Source organism: Aphelocoma coerulescens, chromosome 7 (assembly GCF_041296385.1).
Source record: "Aphelocoma coerulescens isolate FSJ_1873_10779 chromosome 7, UR_Acoe_1.0, whole genome shotgun sequence".
In the NCBI taxonomy this organism is placed as follows: Eukaryota; Metazoa; Chordata; class Aves; order Passeriformes; family Corvidae; genus Aphelocoma; species Aphelocoma coerulescens.
The window spans coordinates 2,056,285-2,072,346 of record NC_091021.1 but is presented as its reverse complement, the minus strand read 5'-3'; the positions used below and the strand labels follow the sequence as shown (position 1 = coordinate 2,072,346).

Genomic DNA, 16,062 nt, shown 5'->3' with positions numbered 1-16,062 from the left:
ACAACTGTGCACGGATAACCACGAGAAAAAAGGCATCAGAACACTTTGGAAATTAATTAACACATTCAGACATCACCAAGCCTTCTCCTAAGAGCTCCAGGGCCCAGTCTTCCTGCTTTTGATTGATTTTAATCACAAAACTCATCAGTCCCTAGCAAGCACCCCAAATTGCGTCGTGCTTGGCCTCCTTTGGATCCCGCTCACGCAATTCGGGGATGGTGCCACCCAGCCAGATGTTTCCAGCACCTTTTGACAAAAAATACATCTTTTTCTTTCATTGGCCACCCCGGCCAGAGAACCCACGTGGAATGTAAACTCAGTGTGGAGAGATATATATTTTCTCTCTCTGTTTATAAACACAGAGAGTCCAGCTCTTCCCCCACCAGGCTTAGATGAGCCCAGAATTTATCAGTGTTGGAGAACATACTCCTGATTTACACGGAAGGAAGAGGGGAAATTGTTTGCAGGAGAAAACAAAAATGGATTAGGCCGTTCCCATTTGCATGTGGATTGGAATACACCTGCACCACAATATTTAGATTGCTTGCAATAAACAAACTTGCCTCAACACCCACGAGGGCAAACCTGACATCCAGAGGGGAAGTCAGGGAAAAATACATTTGTGTTCCCCAGAGGGAAGCGAGGCTGCTCAGACCTGGGAAATTCCCTTGGCAACACCTTCCTTTGGCAGCTGCCCTGACATCCCTGAGCCAGCCCTCAAAATTTTCTCTTGGAGCAACCTGGTGTAGTGGGAGTTGTCCCTGCCCATGGCAGGGTGTGGAATGAGATGGTCTTGAAGGTCCTTTCCAACCCAGACCGTGCTGGGATCTGTAACTCCCAGTTCCCTTTCCTTGCTGTTTCTCCTGCCTCACTCCTGGGTCTTCCTCTGCCCCACAGGGCTGGTCCCAAGAGTCACCAAAGGCAGATTTGCTAGGCTGAGCCTACTTTCTGCCACCCAGCTGCTGCCCAAGCTTTCAGCACCTGCCAAAATCCCCCTGTAATTCCAACAGAATCAGGCACGTGGCTTCTGGTCATGTGCATTAATTTGATAATTGGCCCTCATACAGATGAGGCAATAAGGATGGTTTGCATCAAGCATCTTTACAGGACATCAGGGAAGCCACCAATGTTTTGACATCCAGAAGATTATGGTATTTGTAAGGCTGAGCTCTCCTAATGACGAATTTTAGGGCTGAGCTCTCACAATGATGAATTTTCTGGCCCCAGTCCCGCTGTTATTGTTGAAATAACACAAATGCACTGGGAACAGATTAAAAAGCTCTCCACATACATTTGTATGTACACATTTAGAAATGCACAAACACAGAGAGGAGGGGAGAAATAAATATCTGCAGGTCACAGCTGAGCAGTTTTAGGAAGCTCCAGGACACGAGGGAGGACTTTGTTTAGAGTGGGATTTCCCCCTTTGTCCCTCCAGGACGAGATCTCCAACATCTGTCCCCTGTCGCCTTCCAGTGAAGCCAAAGGGTGCTTTGAGCACAAAACCCTGCACAGAGAGGTCACCCTTCGGCAGGGAATTCACCTCATTTCAGATGGATGAGGAGCTCTAACTGAGCTCATCCCCTGCCTGATGGGGCTGCAAAGGTCTGCCAGGGTGCTGCTCCTTTGCCACTTTGATTTAAAGAGTTGGGGATGACAACTGGCCAGAAATAAGGTTAATCAGTGGTGCTGAATCTCTCTCCCTCCTTCCTCACCATTTCACAGCTGTGTCTGGATTTGGGTGGAGATGCCTCACTCCTTTAACTCATTTTTTTAATACTCTTATGGAGGGAATCTGGGATCATCGAGCTTAACGAAGCTCAACATGTTTAGAAAAGCAGAGGAGGGCAGAAAAAGGATAAATACACACACAATAAAATCCCAGAAGGGGGAGGAAGCACAAAACAGACATTGCTGGGAGCAGGAGAAAACCAACACATGGCAATCCCAAGCAACAGAGTGCCAGGAGAGCATCCCTCCAGGAACAGGCAGAAAAACCCAACAGTTTTAACAACAAAACCAGACTGAAATGGCTCCTGGGGGAAGAACATGGAGAGGGGGTCTCCATGGCCCAGACTAAGCCTCTTCCTGGCAAACAGTGCTGCCACCACATCCCTCATGTGCACCCTTGTGGGTGATTCATCCAGGGCCACCAACAGCCTGGAACAACTCAACATCTGGTGCCTTCAGGACAAGCAGAGATTAGGAGAGGTGCCCCAGGAAGGGAAAGCTGTGACAGCTCCACTTCAAGCCCCAGCACTCCTTTGGGAGATTAGGATCTGCCAGCAGCAGGAAAAGATTGATATCGACCATCCTCCCTTGCTCTGGAATATTCCTTTGGGAAGGTAGTGCCAAGCCACATGGAAGCACAGCCCTCCTGCACGCTAAGCCTTCCTTCAGGCCAGCCTCCAGCACGGCTGCTCCGAAATCCCTGCTGGGTTTGAGCAGCAATCCCAGCCGTGAATCACACAAGTTCCTGTCATAAACGTCTGGCAGCCTGACTTCCACCGGGCTCCTGCAGAATGACAAATGCCTGCCATTTCCCTAGGAACAGAGCACGAGAGCCCTCCTTCCCTCCATCCTCCCTTTGAGGGGAGTTTGGGTTTCTCCTGCTGTTCCAGACCGGCTGGAAGCGAAGATGGGACAAAGATGTGAGGATAAAAACCCCAAACCACGACAGTATATCTGTTTATGATAGTCCTTTTTGTGCAGCTGACTCTTGCTCCCAACCCAAGTCCGTCTTCCCAACCATCACAAGGAATTCACATTGGATGCCCAATGACACCACAGACCTGAAGATGAGCTGGACAATCACAGCAGCTGCTGCCACAGCCACTCTGTCTGCTGGGCTGGCTGTTACCCAGCACCTTTGGGTAGATCTTCACAAGGGAAAGGCCAGATAAATGATCCCACAGGACTCTGGGATGCGCCATGAGTCCCTGACATCCAATCCATGCACCAGGGACAGGGTGGAGGTGCAGTCTGAGGGTTATTCCACATTTTTTTTTGCTTTCCTAAGAGAGCCAGGCTAATGTGAGGGACCAGGGGTGCAGCTCCCTGCAGTGATCTGAGCTTGGGGACAGTGCCAAGCACCTCCAGAGATGTGGCAGGAGCAAACGTGCTGTGAAAGCCACTAGAAAGCTTCTGCAGGAAGAAGTTTCCCGACTTAAGAAGCACAAAATCAAAATCCTTCCCTGGACAATATCCCTTTTGTTTAAGGAGGAAAGTAGTCCTGAAAAAGCAAAGTTTTTCTGTTGGAAAACTTGAATAGCCGAGCCCTGGGAGCCTGCTGAACTCACTTTCCACAGCCATCGGGAGGAAGGTGAAGCTGAAATACTCCATCCAGGAAAAGAAAACAAAACCTATTTGTTCCCTGCCCATTTTCCTGCTCTTTTTTTTTTTGGGGGGGGCCTCGGGAGGAGGGGACCCTCCTGCTGCAACCATCCACGTGGGGAGCAGGGCCTTTTCCTACACAGCTCCACCTGCCTCCAGTTCAGCCACCCTTTCCCTGCCGACTTGGGAGCTGCACCATCCAGCTCTGTTTGTGTCCCAGACACCTTTTCCCTGGAAAAGGCAGCCAACAGAGACCCCAAGCACAGCAAACCAACCTTTCCCAGCTCAAGGAACACAACCCTCCTCCTTCAAACCCGCTGGCCACGCAGGAGAAAGGGGAAGAGAGCCAGAACAATGTGATGAACTCCCTCATCCCAAAAGAAAGCCGAGCATCCAGGTATGCAGATGCCAGAGACATGCTCACATTTTGAGAACCAGATGCAAGGTTCAGGGATATTTTTCCACAGGGGAAAATGAACTGCACCACCCAAAAAAGTCAGCTGTGAGTAAATAAAGAAATAGAATCCTTTCAGACCAGCTCGAGGTGGAGCTGGAGATGTTCCTCTCCCAGTGAAAACAGAGGATGTTGGAGAAGAACCTGCATTTTTGTGAAGCTGAGCACCACACAAATCCCTCATCTGCACATCACAAACACCCCAAGGCTAAATCTGTTTCCAGAGCAGAAAAACCCCTCATGCCTTCATCCCCAAAAACCAGGAGCAGAGCAGTGGGTGCCATGGGAAGGGAGGCAGCAGAGCAAGGCACAGGAGCAGGAACCACCATGAACCCAGAAGGATTTTCCCCACCAAAGCTCCTACTCAGCAAATGGAGCAGGACTCAGCCTGGACAATGTTTGTAAATTTGGGACAGCTGAAGGACTCACACCCTGGGTCCCCTCCCTTGGGAAGCCAGCAGGACTTTTACCAGCACCACCAGCAGCAGCAAACTCCAGAGACAGGCTCCTCACCCAACCACACGGGCCTGTTTTAACTCACAGACACAGCAGGAAAAAGGAATAAAAGAAATAAAATCATTTGGTGTTTTTGTTGGCTCCCTTTTTTGCCAGGTTAGTGAGTTAAATCAGGGGCTGACAAGTGCTGAAGCCAGCACTAGATAAACAGGGAGAGCAGGATTAGGGCAAGGATGATAAAGAAGGGAAATCTCCACCTTTTTTTAAAGGCATTGCATTGTTAGATTGGTTCCAGCTGCCTTCCCAAACCCTGGGAGCCAGGATGGCAAGAAACAGCTACCAAAGCCACCAGCCAGGAAATGCAAAGATTAAGAAAGAAAAGAATCAGAGCCAAACACAACCTGCCCGAGGATCAAACTCTGGGCTGGGCAGCCTGGGAGCTTGATAAAACCAGCTAGAAGAGATAACCCATTCACAGTGCAAAAAGGGGCTGTCTGGAACTGTTGCATTTGTCCTCAAAATCCAAATTCCAGCCCCAAACTCTCCTCCGTGGGAGGAAGAAAGCAGCTGGCCAAAAGCAGAGGGTGGAAGGCTCCTCACATCTTACAGGTTGACCCTCAGAAACACAACCTGGGAAACCCAAAAACTCCCCTCTTGAAACATCCCCAGACACCTCCTCACATGACAGGGAGCTGATACCTGATCGTGATGGACATGGCCTTGCACAGGCTCCTGGAGGAAAAAGGGAGCACAGAATCCAACAGTTCTCCCTCTTCTAGGTTCTGGCACCTGCATGTGAGACAGATAAGAGTGAAATTAGTCTTCTCCAAGGGGCTGGAGACAAGAAGCTCTCCTGAAGTGCTTCCTCCCACGGACAGAATTGCTCAGCTGGACTCAAAGCAGCAGCGGTGCCATTTGGGGTGGGATGAACAAGGGAGAGGCAAAATAAAAATGATTGAGAAATGGTGAAATACCTTCAGAAATAAAGCAGAAAAGAATAATTCTGGGAGCAGACTAAGGAATTGGTATCTCCCCCTTGACTCCCTCTGGCTTCACCAGCTGCATCCACTCATCACTCACAGGGGGCTGGGGAAGGACAGGCCCACAGCTGCCTTCACTTTACAAAATCTCTTCTCCTTTCTCCAGACCAAGAAAATCCAACATTCCCAGTCCCTAACTGTGTGCCTTTGACCCTTCTACCTGTACCTACCTCCACCACACTCCTCCTCAGAAGCAGAGGTGAGAAGAGCCCTCAGTGCTTAAGAGGTCTTAGACAAGACCAAAGTTTTATTTATTGGCAAAAGGAATTCTCACCCCAGGTTCCATCACAGGTCTTAAAGCACCTGGTAACAGGACCTGAGGTCCCACTTCTTGTGCTACTACTGAGCACCTCTTGGACCAGCCCCACCTGAGGTAGATCTTGGACACCACCAGCACCCAATGCCCAAAGGGACCTTTTCTTGGGGGTTTTACGACTGTACAGGTTCTTCTTATTCCTAGAAGATCCCAAATTCCCAGCACAGATCCCCCAGATCGTTGTTCCATCCCCCTTTGTCCTGCAGAGGAAGATGCTGCCAGTGTGGGCTGCCACCTGGACCAGGCTGGAAAATCTCACTGAACCCCAAGAGCAGCCAGGTCACGCTTCCTCACCCTGGAAATAATCTCCCTGCTGCATCCCTAGGGATGAAATGCCAGCAATTCACACTTCACCCAGGAGAAAAGTGAAGAGCTAAACATCTCCTCCCTTGACAGAGAGATACAGAGCCCTGGAATTCCTGTTTATAAAACTGCAATCAGTGCCAGCACAAATTATGGAGGATCAGTCAAGAGTAGGAAATTGCCGTCAGAATTTCTCTCTTTTTCTTTTTCTTTTTTAAATAAATAAAAAAGAAAAAAGCAATTTAAACCCACCGTGGCTGCTGAGCTTTCATAAAAGCTCTCCAAGCCTTCATTTCTGTGTTGTGTGTCACCACAGAAGACACACGAGATGCAGCGAATTCCGCCGAGTTAATTTGAATTATGCCACAAAACAGATGTGTGCTCTGGTGCATGGAGAACCTTTCTCTCCTCTTCCATTTCCAAACGACTCCTGCCTCATCCCATTAGCTCTTCTTATCACACTGCATCCCCTGACGTGACATAACGAGCCTTGACACCCTCATATATCACCAGGAGAGACGGCAGCAACTCCACACGATGAGGGAAGAGCAGGAATTGTGCTGCAGGTTTGATGGGAAGCTGGGGCTACTGTCTCAAATTTGGGAGAGATGAGATTCCCCTTCCCGAGCCAATTAAAGTTTTGCAATCAGGCAGATTGCAGGAATGAAGGTGGAGTTAATCTGGGAATCATATGGAATTTCACCCTCTGGGCTCGGCTCCCAGCTTGTGGGAAGAGACACAGATTGAAGCAGAAGCTTTGCAAGCAGGAAGAAATCATTACAAACACCCAGCCTGGCCTCTTGTGTTGGGGTAGAAATTCCTCCACCAAGGCCAACAAGCCAGGGCTGGGGAAGGATCTGCCACTGCAGGATGAATATAAACCCAGGACAGAGCTGAGGAAAATGCACAGGACCCTTTGGAGACACCTCTTCCAATGGTTAAACCCTTCTTATCTCTGGAAAGCTGTAATTTGATGCCCATTTCCTGACTTCAGTGCCTGGCTGGGCCTTCTCCTGCTCAGTTCTTAGAATCCCAGAATCCCAGAACGGTTTGGTTTCGAGGAAACCTTAAAGATTGAAGCTCATTCCACCCCCTGCCATGGCCAGGGACACCTTCCACTAGCCCAGGTTGCTCCAAGCCTCATCCAACCTGGCCTGGAACACTTCCAGGGATGGGCACAGGTTGAGGACACCTCTACATCGAGCTTTTCCTTCCCACTCCTCCCACGCTGAGTGATGACCACGGCCATGGAAAACACACCCTTGGGCACAACCTGATGTAGATTTCCTCAGTTCTCCTCCACTAGAACATACAAATCCTCCACCTAAGCCCACCTCTCTCCATTCCTGTTGTTATCATGACCCAAACTAACCCCAAATACACAAAAGTGCATCGGCACATCCTTCCCTCTTGTGGGGCAGCACACTCAGGGTCACGTTTGATGTCTCCTTTAGGTAAGTTGCTCTGAGAAGAGCTCAGGGTAAGGTGAATTTTCCAGATGTGAGTCACTGTCTGCATCACATACAAGGGGAAGGAAAAAAAAATAGCCCAATTTTACAGCATTTCTGGAAAAGGAATGCAGGGAATGTGTCGTAAACACTCCCCCCCACCCCCCAAAGAGGTGGTAAGTTGAGCCCTGACTGTTTGAAACACTGGACTTGGGAGAACTGATGGGAATTTCTGGGGGGTGTTGAGCCTCTTCCAGCCAAATTTTTGTTCTTCCCACTCCTCAATTTCTTTTTATTGTATTTGAGATGACGAGGGAGTTGTTCCTCTGCCTGACTCTCCTGCTGTACCCCAGGAGGGGTAAGCAAGGAAAAACCTGTGGCTGTGTATTTATTTACGGTCTCTGGCTCCAGGATGGCTCCACTCCAGGGAATCCCAGCCCAAACCATTCCCAAGGGTCACTCTACAGAGCACCTTTCTGCCTGTCCCATGGAAGGTGGGCGTTTTCCCACCTTGGGAAGATCTTTATCCAGAAATGAGGAAAAAAACAAAGCACCCAGCAATTTTGCTTCCCCTTAGTGAAAATATTGTAACGATCCCAGATGAAAGAGCCAAGCCTGACAGGGCACATTACACATGTTTTTCATGGATTTGGCTTCTGGGCTGAGCAAAGGAATGCACTTAGAATGCTGTTTCCCCCTGTATAAAAACACTGAATTAGCATTTCTGTGTTGGTGCAATATTGCTACGTGCAGGACACTGCAGGATAAGCACAAACCCGTACCAAAAGCTCTTCTAAAACTGCACAGCGCTTGGTTTTCTTCCACTAATCCCCTGAGTTCATCACTTGTTCCATCTGCTGATGGGAACAAGGCTCTCCTCCACAGAGCCCTTTGTCAAAAACCTCTGCTCTGCAAGATCCAAGGGGAGTCAGGGGCCACTGACCAGCTGCAAACAGTGAATCCCACCGAGTGTCTGCAGATATTACAAGGCCAGGTTGGACAGGGCTGGGAGCAATCTGGTCTGGGGGAAGGTGTCCCTGTGCATGGCAGGAGGTGGAATGAGACAATCTTTAGGTCCCTTCCATCCCAAACCACTCTGGGATTCTGTGAGTGCCTGGTGCTTAATGTTTGGGACAATTTTCCTTAAGACTGGCTTTAAAGTGCAGCAGGAACAATCGAGGGTTAACAAGGTTAGGCTTTATGTCCAGATTAGTATTACCAGATGACCCGAAGCAAGGGTTGTATTAAAAAATGCCTTAATTAAAAAATACAGGTCAGAACCAGTTGAAGCTCCCGGCCTGCGGTTATATTCCCTAATTAGAGGGCTTGGACACATCCCTCAGAGTGATGGATGAGCCGTGGCTGCCTCGTGGCACCACACAGAGAGACGGGACACGGCTCCCCAGGCGCGGGGCTCGCGCAGGATCGCGCCAGCGCCCTTCGTTCCACTTCTCCTCTCTTTTCTTCTTCCCCAGCAATTAATGGACTGTGGGCATTCAGGAACTCACAGAAATCATCCATACAGACCCCCTGCCTGGCTCAAGCCCCTCACCAAAACTGCCAAGCACAGTCTTGGGCCCTACGAACCCCACACTCCAATTCCAGCACATGTCACCAGCTGGTTCCAGGTGAAACCAAACCCCTTCTCACCAACACCATCACACTTCCATGCTGGAAGAGATGAACCCTCCCCATGAACCTCAGCAGAGGGGTCCTGCTTGAAATATCTACCTGGTACTTGGGCAAAAGTGCTTTTCCACTCAAAAAAAAAAAAAAACCAACAAAAAACTCAACTCTTCTACAAAAGAACTGGAGAAGACCATGAGGAAGTGTCAGGAAATAGGGTGAGGAGCTGAGTCTCTCACCCCGGACGAATAAAGACCTTTGGCAGCGGAAAGGAGGGAAAACAAGACTTCTACATTACAGTTTAGATGCCAGAAAACAGATTGCACCCTCAGTAAAAGTTTAAACACTCCCCCCCAAAAAACCCCAAACCGAATAAACCCTTAAAAAAATTCCTTTTATTTTTTACTTCAGTATAACCCATTGCAAATTCGAATAACTTACATATTTCATTTATCTGCTGCCCTAAGTAGAGATTTTGCTACACAGTTTGCAATTCCTTAGGGAGAGGAAATTGGTAATCTGATGGAGAAAGCCACAAACAGGAGAAGGCTTTCCAAATTGGAGGAAAAACAAAAGCGTTTCCTTCAAAACGAGGTTCATGACTTGGCTACTTCAGCGGGCGGGAGAATTTAGGGGGTGCTTGATAGGTATTTCAGATAAAAGGGAATGGGGACAGTCCCAGGGACTCTTGGTTTGTTTGGGATTCGCTTTGCCGTGCTCTGTGTGGGTCTCAGATAACAAAGGCCATTATTGCCGTCCTCCTTCGTTTGCATAACGAGAACAGATGAGTTCCCAGGGCCCTGTCAGAGGCACCTCCATCCCTTTCCATGCCGCAGGAGGAGAGGGAGAGGTGGTCTCCATCTCCTTGCCGATCCACCTCGGTGACAACAGCACAGCTCTATTGGGATCTGTCGCTGTTGTCTGCAGGGACGGCGCGAAGAAAGACACGGGACTCCAGGATAGAATGGGAATATTTAATGAATTATCACCTCGTTTATATAACTTGGTTTGCCATAGAGAAATGACATTATTGGGTGCTTGACCACGCACCTCCCAGAGTGATTGGCTGAATGCTACCACGCCTCTGTCAAAATATTTTCTTCAGTGTGGAACACCAGACTGTTCATAAAAAGTTTGCACCTGTGAGATAAAGTCTTGGTTTACAAAATAGCGAGCTGTTTCTCAGCTAGTTTGTGTGAGAACGGAGACTTTCACAGCAGGCAAGCAGGAAAATTTCTCTGCTAGCTTTTTTAGCATCCGTAGGGATCCGCATCGGGAAGCACCGGCTGGTCCACCCTGGATTCATCCTGCCCCCATTCCCACCAGCGGTGGCAGGGACTGCCCAGAGCCCCCACAGAGAGGTTCACCATGGCACCCACAGGGCAGGGAACATCTCCATCGGGAGCAATTTGTGCGGCCCTAATCGCCGATCAGAGCCACGTGGGGCCCGCTTTGGCACATCCCGCCTTTCCCTGTAATCCCTGCTCCTTTTGTAATCCCCGCCGGCTCCAGCCCGTGCCTGGGGAGCTCCACAAGCGAGTGCTCAAGCGTGACGGAGGGGGAATGGGGTCTGGGGAGAGCTGCTGACAGCTGAATGTGCTCAGGATCTCCGAGTCAGCGGCATCCTCCAGCCAGAACTGGAGCGTGAGGCTCCAGCATCCCCCCCAAAAACAGGGGGGAAAACAAATCTCCTTTTGGAGAGCATCATGTGGGTGTTCGCGGGGATCAGGGCAGGTTTTCATCCATCCCGGATTTATTAGTGAAGAAGAGTTCTCCGAGGAAGCCTGCGGGGTTCCTGGTTCTCATCTCCTCCTCCCTGCAGCTGCGGCGCCGCTCAGATCCCGTAAATCAGCAGGAGCAGCTGGGAGAGGGAAGTGGAAATAGGCCATCGGAGGGGTTTTGAGGCTGAAGGGCAAACCCAGCCCTGACAGACACCTGACACCTCCCCTTCCTCAGCAGGGAGGGATGGAAGGGGTGTAGGCAACGTCAGCCTCGGGATGTGGGATTCAGGGACGGGTCAATGATCTGGGTGCCTGAGGATCAGACGGGGAGATGGCCCAGCCTGATCCCCTTCCCACTGGCTGACATTTGGATTTAGCAGCTCCCTGCTATTTAATCACCTCAAATCCCATTCCCATCCCGTACATCCCAGGGATTTAAAAGCCAGCAGAGCTCCAGCAGGATGGTGGTGCTCGCAGTAAGGATGGGGAGGATAAAACACAGAGAGCTGAGAAATCCCAAATGCCACATCTGAGCATCCTATGGGATGAGGGAGAGGAGGAGGAGGAGAGCTGAGAGCAGAGCACCGAGGCCTTTAATTCAAACTCTGCTTTGGCACCTGTGTCTTAAAATCCTCTGTCCTTGTAGGTGACAAGCCTGGTTTCCTCTCGTAAAGGAGGGGGAATAAATCTTTCTAACCTGCCTCTTTAAAAGCTGGGAACTGAAAAGGAAGAACTCAAACACATTTATGTTTAAAATTCTGGGATTTTAAGCACTGCTCCTGCGCTAAGGGATAGTGCTCCAAGGGGAAGTTGATTCCTGAGGCTTCATGGCTCAGCTTGAGCATAATATAAAATAAAAATATTTGAAATGATGCTGACCCCCAAAGGGAATTTCCAAGAGGTCCGCTGGAGCATTTGCACTCCAAGTGCCACCCAAGGGAGCGGCAGGACTGACATCACCAGGATTTGTCCCACAACACCAGCTCTTCCCCAGGCAGAAGATCCTCCATTTTTTCCCCTCTCTCCCATCTTGCTTCTCCTCACCTCACACTTTGGCTTTCCTGGGACTGCTTCTCCCCCGGAGCAGCAGGCAGGAGGAATGTGGCACACCAGGGTTGTTTGGGTAAAGCAAGAAGGGCGGATTACCGTGAGCTTCCTGATGGGAAACCGGCACCAAGATTGGTACGGGGTTCTGCATGGAAAAACTGGACACAGGAGGGGTCAAAACTCAAATTCCCCAATCAGATCAAGGTACTGATGCTCCGGGAGCGGTGATTAGGCAGGGTGCCAATCCATAGCGGTGTTTCCAAAAAATAACTGAGTCAAAAGTCCCTAAACATCAGGAATTTCACTCCATGTCCTCCAACCCAGCAAGGAGCCAGTGCAGCAGAGCCTGGAGTGATGGTGGGATTCGTGTCCCTGACGCTGGTGGCCCTGGGAGCCATCCCCAAGGAGCATGGCCTGTGTCACAGCCCAGGCAATCTGTCCTTTACCTGATGCCCTCCTGTAAATATTTGTCCTGCTGCTGACAAGCAAACCAAGGGAGAGAGAAGGTTTGAAAGGCACTAAAGGTTAAGTTCAGCTTGCTGGTGTATCCCCTGACCCCATCAGCCAGGCCTTGAGCATGCCAACAGGGAAAACAGGTGGAGAGGGATAAATCCTCACCCATCAAACCCCCATGGAGGTTCCTTGCGCTGACAAACGCTGCTCCCCACTGAGAGTAGGTTTAGGCTGTTGTGCTGCCTCACGAGGGGAACTGGAGGGGCAGCTCCCATCTCTGCCCTCTGCGACAGAGACAGGACCCAGGGAACAGCTGGAGCTGTGTCAGAGCAGGGTGAGGTTGGATATCACGGAAAGATTCTTCCCCCAGAGGCTGCTGGGCACTGCCCAGGCTCCCCAGGGAATGGGCATGGCCCCGAGGCTGCCAGAGCTCCAGGAGCGTTTGGACAGCACTGCCAGGGATGCCCAGGGTGGGATTGGTGGGGTGTCTGTGCAGAGCCAGGGGTTGGATCCATGATCCTTGTGGGTCCCTTCCAGCTCAGGATATTCCATGATCTATGATATGTCTCTCCACAGCATCACTGTTTGCCCTGCAAGCAGGGGATTTTATAGGGAACAAAGGTAAAGAAAGGCAACTGCAAAACTTCTCTTAAAACCCACCAGAAGCAGGCACAGAGCTGGAAAAGCACTTCCCATGCCTTAACCTTCCTTGAATTCCAGTGCCCAGAGTGTGGGAGATGCCAGAGGTCCAGAGGTGGGGAAACAGGAGTGGATGCTACAGCTGTCCCTACAGATATGCCCAGCATCAGTCAGGATGAAAAACCTGGAGAGGTTTCCTTCCTGAACATCACTGCTGTGGAGGTTTTCCTCCCCTGCCTGCAGTCTGCTCCTGCTGCCCCACATCTGGCTGTGCACTTAGGCAGCAGCATGTGGGAGAAATGCCAAGGACTGTACATTTTCGGTGGCGCAGCAGGCACAGCGCAGGCAGCTGGGGCAAAACCAGATCTGTGATGTGCCACATTTTGAAATTGCCTCAACATTGCTCAGCCCTTGGCTTAGCTGAGGTAAAACCCACGATATAAAGTGACTCCAGGGTTGGGTTTTTTTGCTTGGAGATGCAGAGCCATCTATGTGGAAACACTTGCAAGGCTCAGTGCTTTCCCCTGAACAGCCCCAGGAGGAGAATCCAGCGATCAAACCGAGGCTTTAGCACAATTCCCACAGAAATCTCGTTCTTCCAGTGGTAGGCTTTTATTTCTTGAAGTGATAACCCATCATCTCATTAGCTTGGCTCCTTCAGTGATGCAGAGTATCTGCTTGGCAAAGCAGGCAGGGATTCAGGAAGCAAGCCTGCATCCTCATTAAACACGGGCAGTGTTTTTTCCAGCCTTCTCCTGTTCCAACAAAGCATCAGTATGTACAACGTGTGCTCTGAAGCTGGTTTGGTCTAATCCTCTTTTTTGTTTGCCTTGCAGCTTTTAAACCAGTCTGGGATAAGCCCTACTGAGGAAAGTGCCAGGCTGGCTCATGCCAAGTGAGTTATAAGAGCCACAAGCTTTGGTTACGTGTGACAGCACTTCCAGAAGCAAATCCTGTACTGAGTCAGGTCCAGGAGAAGAGCTCTGGGATGAGTTTCCATCACCAGTGACAGGTTTTCCATCACCAGAGACAGGTTTCCATCACCAGTGACAAGACAGGTTGGGGAGAACCAACAAGAAGTCAGGATAAATAAGCCCCTTCCCAGAGCCATGATTATTTTTCATCAAGAGCCTAGAAAAAAGTCACCAGCCTTTCTCAGATGTTTCACAGCTTTCAAGGCATCAGTTTTTCAAGCCAAGTTGTCCAAAAGTCTCATTATCAGTAATGCCAACTATCTGCTTTAAAAAATAAAGGCAGTTAAAATTTACTTTGACATTAATAGAGACAAAAAACATTTTTAAAATCACACCTATTTTACCTTGGGGAAAAACCTCCAAACTCTATGTTCTGAAGCCACATTTGAATTCAAATCCATCTCTTTTTGCTATGTAGAAAATACTGGTGATTGACACCAGAGCGATTGCAACCAGAGTTTCAAACGAGTCTTTTATAAGGTGAAGCTCAGACAAAGAAAAATTTGCTTTTAAAAAAGACTGTTTTTAACAGATGAAAACAACACTATAAAATAGGTGTCACGACATGCAACCAGCAAAGTGAGTTCTGAAGGATATAAAATAGCGAGGCAGAGCTCAGAAGACATAGAAAGAGAACTGGCATTTATCTGGAAAATCAGGATTTCTGTTACCAAGCACCTGTTTTGTGTCCGTAACTCTGAGGAGTTCCCCAAGTTCAGGTCACTGCTGTGCCATGGGACTGTAGAGCAGAGTCACCATGGAGAAATTCCCTCATCTCAGCTGCAGAGAGCAGGAACGTATGAATTCCCTCCCTCTTGACAAGCTCTGCTGGGATATTCAGCCTGGAGTGAAGCTGTGTGAGTAAAATCAGGAGTGGGAAGGGAATCCAGCATCTGGCAGGTGCCGCAGGGTTTGCCCTCCCATCCTCGCCTGTTCACACCAGGGAACGCCAGGAGCATTCCCAGAGCACCATGGAAAATGCTCTGGTTTAGAGATTTATTCGATGTTTTCCTCCTCAACAAACTGTGCAGACTTTCTGTCTCTTTGCAGCCTCCCAAATCTGGTGTCCTGGAAAGGAGTCAAAGGCAAGGCAGAGCTGTTCATTAAGGTGGGCTGGTGGGACCAAAGGAGATGCAAATCAGCCCTGGGGACTGCCAGGAATTGCTGGCCAGGCCCTCTGGATAGGCTCTGGGAGCCCCCAGCCCCTGCCCAGCCCACAATGAGCCCTGGGTTCAGGGAGGGGGTTGCCAAGTGGGCACAGACCCAAGGGCTGCCCTGGCTTCCAGCTGCAGGACCTGCTGCTGGCCCCACTGTGGAGCTGATTCCCTGCGGCTCCATCACTGCTTCTTCCTGCCAAAAGATGATGGCAGGGAAAAAGGGAGCCTTCAGATGGCCTCAGATCAAACAGATCAGACAAAAAGCTCGGACAGGCTCTCAGGGAATTTAGAATCACACAATGGGTTGGGCTGGAAGGGACCTTAAAGCTGATCCAGTCCCACCCCCTGCCACGGGCAGGGACACCTTCCACTGTCCCAGGCTGTTCCAAACCCCAGTGTCCAGCCTGGCCTTGGACACTGCCAGGGATCCAGGGGCAGCCACAGCTGCTCTGGGTACCCTGTGCCAGGGTCTCCCCACCTTCCCAGCCAGGAATTCCTTCTCAATATCCCATTCTGACCCTGCCCTCCAGCAGTTTGAAACCATTCACCCTTGTCCTGGCACTCCAGGCCTTTGTCAAAATTTGCTGAGCAGCTCCTGGACAAGTTTTTACTGTGGGGAAGAAATCAAAAAGACAAAATTACAAGAGATGCAAAATTCCAGGTCTTGTAAGAAGTACAGATCTGTGACCACTTTTGTGTTTCACTTTATTTCTTCAGCTTTGGGCTGTGTGACACATCCAGCAGCTCCTCCATTAGCCCTGCATGGAAACTATTTGCCTTTCAGAAAACCACAAAATAGTCCAAAACCAACTATTGGCACCAGATGTCCTTTGGGCTGGAGGGCCACACTACCCAGAGCTGGGGTGGAACTGTAAATGATATTGAACAGATTCCTGGGTTTCAGGCATCATCTGCTGAGTTTTGAAAGTCAAGTCTCCACCCAGCACGATCCCAGCACAATTCCAGAGGCACTGCAGCCACTCTCTTCAACCACAGGATCTGCCCTCCTCCTCCCACCCAAATTTCCAGCCCAGCATCCTGTGTGTGACCCTGACAGCACTCTGCTTACTCCAAGACAATCCAAGTCTCAGCAGG

General features: G+C 49.9%; 1 long non-coding RNA gene across 3 annotated transcripts in view; it reads right to left on the bottom strand.

The window, feature by feature from the left end:
• Window positions 1–5,306, bottom strand: part of LOC138113473 (uncharacterized) — a 38,930-nt gene extending 33,624 nt beyond the window's left edge. For all 3 annotated transcript variants that reach the window (XR_011152191.1, XR_011152192.1, XR_011152190.1), the window contains exons 1-2: window positions 5,218–5,306; window positions 4,943–5,032 (exon numbers count right to left, since the gene is read on the bottom strand). This is a non-coding gene — a long non-coding RNA (uncharacterized lncRNA). The remainder of the gene's footprint in view (window positions 1–4,942; window positions 5,033–5,217) is intronic.
• Between the last annotated feature and the right edge of the window lie 10,756 nt (window positions 5,307–16,062).